At 41.2% G+C, this 4774-nt stretch overlaps 1 long non-coding RNA gene across 8 annotated transcripts; it reads right to left on the bottom strand.

Moving 5' to 3' along the window:
- Positions 1–312: 312 nt before the first annotated feature.
- LOC123091884 (uncharacterized) lies at positions 313–4493 on the bottom strand. Of its 8 annotated transcripts, none has more exons than XR_006443739.1 (9): positions 4286–4493; positions 4099–4205; positions 3868–4010; positions 3727–3759; positions 2784–3021; positions 2219–2569; positions 2031–2087; positions 951–1133; positions 313–875 (listed from the first exon to the last, which is right to left on the bottom strand). It is a non-coding gene; the product is annotated as an uncharacterized lncRNA (long non-coding RNA). The 8 variants fall into 8 exon arrangements; XR_006443740.1 differs by having other exon boundaries at positions 2047–2087; XR_006443743.1 differs by lacking the exon at positions 2031–2087 and having other exon boundaries at positions 2735–3021.
- Between the last annotated feature and the right edge of the window lie 281 nt (positions 4494–4774).

The following is a 4774-nucleotide window of genomic DNA, read 5'->3' as shown; positions in this document are numbered from 1 at the left end:
CTTGCTAAGCAGAAGAAAGAAGAAGAAAACTTGATCAACAGAAGAGAGAAAAAGCGACCTCCAAGAACGTACAACGGACAAAAGAAAAGAAGTAATCAGGCCACATGCATTACACTAAATAGCTCAGTATTATTAGGATCTGTGTGCATACCAAAACTTCTTAAGATTCTGTGTAGAGCAGAAATTTTGAAACGACCCAGAATAATGCAGTAAGAAATAAAATACAGGAACTACAAAAACTAATTAATGCAGGTGGTCTATGCATCATAAATCAGGAATCCTACAATTACAATACTATAAACATATGTCTACTGCATTCCAAGTGCTCTTATATTACATCCTTATTTTTAATAACGAAATCCATCATCCTAACACATGTCTCATGCTTGATTTTACTCTAGCAAATCATGAGGCGATAAGCGTTCCAGCTCTATGTACATACTCCAGTATCCAGGAAGTGACTACTTCCATGTTAGAAAAATCATGTAAAGACATGGGTTTGACACAGTTTATAATCACTTGGTCCTCCCATACTTTACATGCCACAGTTTGACAACAAAGAAAGATTGAAAAGCATGTATACATGCATCCACAGATGCTTTCACTTCAGCACGACTACAGTATAAAAAAGGTTGAATATCACCTTCGGCCTATCCATCAGTTTGGATATTTATCAACTTCAGCAAGACTACTTATTCATTAGAAATGGATCTCTTGAATATCACCTTCGGCTTATCCATCAATTTGGAGATTTATCACCTTCAGCAAGACTACTTATTCATTAGCAATGGACCTCGTACCTTTATTGTCAATCTACATTTTCGAAGTATATTCAAATGAAAACATGAGGGCTCTATAAAAGGCTCCCACATAACCTACACACATATAAATTGTTATTCCTTTACAATGAAAAACATGATACATCGGACAACAAGGTAGAATAACTTTACCTTGTCGATGTTGTTGTAACTTATCAGAAAGTCAACAAAAGAAAAAACTTCAATCTCAACGCCCATTTGACTAAATTGCAGTGACAACTGACAAGTTCTTCACCAAGGTCTCTATAAAAGGCCCATGACTACTCCACTCTCAAGAAAGCATTACCAAAAACCAGAGTGGGCCAAATGTTGAAGCTGAAAAAGAGGATACACCAATCAACATATTTGAGTACCAAAAAAAGGCACGTAGACATAAAACAATTGTTGTCTGATCAATTAAAAAATGGACAACTTTTTTCGTTAGGTGCAAAGTGAACTTCAAAGTTATCTTATAGATTTAGTTGCAAGGTTGACCAAGCAAAACGAATGAGCCATTACTGCTGAAGGTATAGAATCGTGTTTGGATAGCACCAGCTAATGTTTCATTATGTGACATTTTTTACATTATTCAGCGTGCTTCAATAGTTTATAGTGCCCCTTTCTTAAAAGCAATATATCTTTATTTCAACATTACCATAGAAAATATCCTTCCAAAACATGATCGGCACAAAGCAAAAACCACACATATATCTTTATTTGAACATGAAAAAGGATGAAAAACACATGAGCATGTAGTTATATAGAAGTGAACATATCAAATACTTGTTTTCATGAATATCTTGAGGTATCACAGTCCTATATTTTATTTTTGCTGGAAATCACACTCCTATACTAAAAGGCTAATCTCCAAATAAGTAAATAAATTATTTCTCTCTTATACATCATATCAATGTACAGAATCTCAGCCCGCAAATAAAAATCCTCAGATATGTGCATTGAGTTTTTTTGCTGTTATTATCCTAGCAGGAGCCCCTTATCTCATCTTTTACTATTCGTTTAAACTTAAAAGTAAAATACACGACGTTGATCATTATTTTTGTTCGAAAGTAGCATAATCCAAATTAGCCGATGTGGAATCCCTCAGAACTAATCGGCTGGCATAAAGCTGGTGAAATCAATAAGACAATAGAACAATAATTAAATGCTTAGTTTTAAGTTTTACTTAAAGGCATAGAACTGAAAAGTAGTTATCCAACCAATTAGATAAAATACCTTGATTTGAGTATACCTGCACTTAAATCTTTCATTAGAAATAGTTTTGTTGTTGGTCTGCACCATATAAACCCAAAGTAAGTTTTCCCTTTTACTTTTGTTTTTTCATGCAAATGTGTAACAGAGAGACGGTCTGAAAAGAGAGATAGTTCAAAGGAAAGAGAGGGCACGAAGAGGAAGGGGATTACCTATGAGTAGAGGTGAGGATGGAATGGCAGGGTTCCTCCTGTACTGGTTGGGCTGCTCCGGGACCTCACGGTGCACGTTGCCGCCGGCGTGCTGCTCCAGGACACACCTCATGTGCGCCGGGCACGCGTGTTCCGAGCCGCCGGGCACGCCATCCTGAAACGCCTGTGGGGAGGCCGCGCCCATCTTACCAGGCTTCGCGCACCATGCGTATTGCCGTTGCCGCCGACGTCATCTGCTTGTGGTCGCTTTGTCCCCGATTCCTCACACATGCTACTATGCAGAGCAAGGTGGTTGCAGAGGCGGCGGCGGCGCTCACAACGCAGTGGAGACGAGCCCATCCACCTCCCTGGCTGGCATATATACACGATGTATAACGCATGAACCAGGAAAGACAAATACAAGGGATTGCTTAAATATATGTTGCCGCAGTACACCTATTTATCTAACTGAAATTAAGCCTACCACTTCCTGCTCTCTATTACTTCAGAATCATATGTATGAGAAAACATTGTTACCCGTTACTTTATACTGATAAACGGTATGCTCCAGGACAAGGACGCTCACCACGGCACACTGACAACTCCTTTCTCTTCTTGAATCAACATCTTGATTTTGAGATGCAACATATAACCAGGTTTTTATCTTACAACATAAGGGAATCCTCGCAATCTGCTATATACAAGTACTTTGTATGACGTGCCTGAGCTATCAATTTGCCGGTCCTTTTCTTCTTCAAACCAACATTGACAACACCAACTGATTTTCCAGCATGCAATTGCTTCCCCTCAACTTCTATTTCTTCCTGAAAAATAAAAGAAATAGTTTACAACATGTCAGATAACTATTAAAATAAAATAAGAGTGAAAAGACACAAGTATGTTCTAAATTAATCAAGCCTTATGATAATATTCTAGCAAGAAGCTGGCCAAAGCTTTCCTTTGGGGGGCAAAAATTATAACCAAGCAACCTGAAAAGTACGTCCGAAATCTTTAGAGCAATATCTACACAACATGACAATAACTCTGATCCTAAACTAATTCTAGGAACCTCTTAGAGCAATATCTGGACAACATGACAACAATTCTGATCCTAAACTAATCTTGGCAACATTTTGTACCCAACAAGCTCCAATTTGTACTCAGAGCCATCAAAGGAAACAAAAACTGATAACACCTAGTCATGTAAATGCAGGGGCACTAAATTCAACCATCTTTTCTACTTAGTACACACTTGCATTCCTATAATATTAAAATGACTGGAAGGTAAGAAGTAGTGGTCCTTTTATCTTGCCAATTGAGATATTAGCATACCAACTTCCGGTGATGCTTCTCAAACACCAAATTCCTTATTACATATGCATCATGCCGCAATAAAATTAGATGATGGCAATCTTCACAAAATGCAGATGGTACCTGCCTAAACTTACACCATCGACCAGATGTAATTTTGATATCATGGTCAAAACTAAAAAACAAGCGAGGAGTGAGCCGCTGCCTAGCAAACTTACCACGGGGGACAGAGCATAACAACCCCTGCAAAACTATGAAAAAAGGTTCCAGTCAAACAAGAGAGGAAATCAAAAGGGGATAAAAAAGATCCTTCTTCTCTGCTAATCTGAGAGGTATAAACAGAGGGTAAAATGACTCACCGAACCTATCTCTCCCTGACTGGTCTGTCAAGACCTCGGTTGTAGCAAAGGTATTTGCTGCTGTTCCCCACGGACCACCGTGCAACCACAACAAGGCCATGAACATGAACTGGAAGATGGAAATCAGCTGCTGCTGCTCCGGACTGAATCGAACAGAAAAAGAAATCAGGGGTCCCATCCAATCTGATGTGATGTGAGAGAGGAGAGTAGTCAAGGAAAGGGAGAGCTCACCATTGGAACAGGGCGACCGAAGAGGTGGAGGATGGAGGCGGAGGAGGGGATCCGTGCCTGGGAGCCGTCACGCTGCCGCGTCCATGGAGACGGTACTGCTGCTGCTGCTGCAGATCGAGAAAGCAAAGAAATAAGGGGAAGGATGTGAGAGAGAGGAAAGAGAGGAGAGGTTAGGGAGAGCCCCGACATTCTACCCATACGAAGGCGCATCTCTGCTCTAGCGCGGGGAGAAGGAAGGAGGCCGGCGGCACAAGGAGGAGGGGAGCGCGCTGAGGCGTGTGAGGAGAGGGTGCGGCGGCGTGGGGGAGGATGGAGTGGGGAGGAGAAGGTTTGGCGGCTAGGGTTTTAAATTTTTCTTGTTCTCGAGGTCGAGCGTGGGGCGCGGGCGGAGGGGACTGGCGAATCCCTCAGGAACATGGGAAAGGCACACCCAGCCAATGAGTGCATGAGATGAGCCCACCAGTCATAGGCCAATGAAAATGACCGTGGGTGAAAATTGGATTTGACCACGAAGTGAATATCTGACGGCCCAAATGCGTCTGATGGCCGATCCGACGTCCAGAAGTGGACCAAATCGAAGGAGCTTCGTGGTACCAAGTTGGCTAGCAACATTATATGTTAAAGTACCTTTATACAAGAGTCATGGTGATCTTCACCTTTCCTTTTTACACTTTTT

Source organism: Triticum aestivum, chromosome 4B (genome assembly GCF_018294505.1).
Source record: "Triticum aestivum cultivar Chinese Spring chromosome 4B, IWGSC CS RefSeq v2.1, whole genome shotgun sequence".
Classification (NCBI taxonomy): Eukaryota; Viridiplantae; Streptophyta; class Magnoliopsida; order Poales; family Poaceae; genus Triticum; species Triticum aestivum.
Note: the sequence above shows the minus strand (reverse complement) of the source record. Positions and strands in the feature narration are given on the sequence as shown.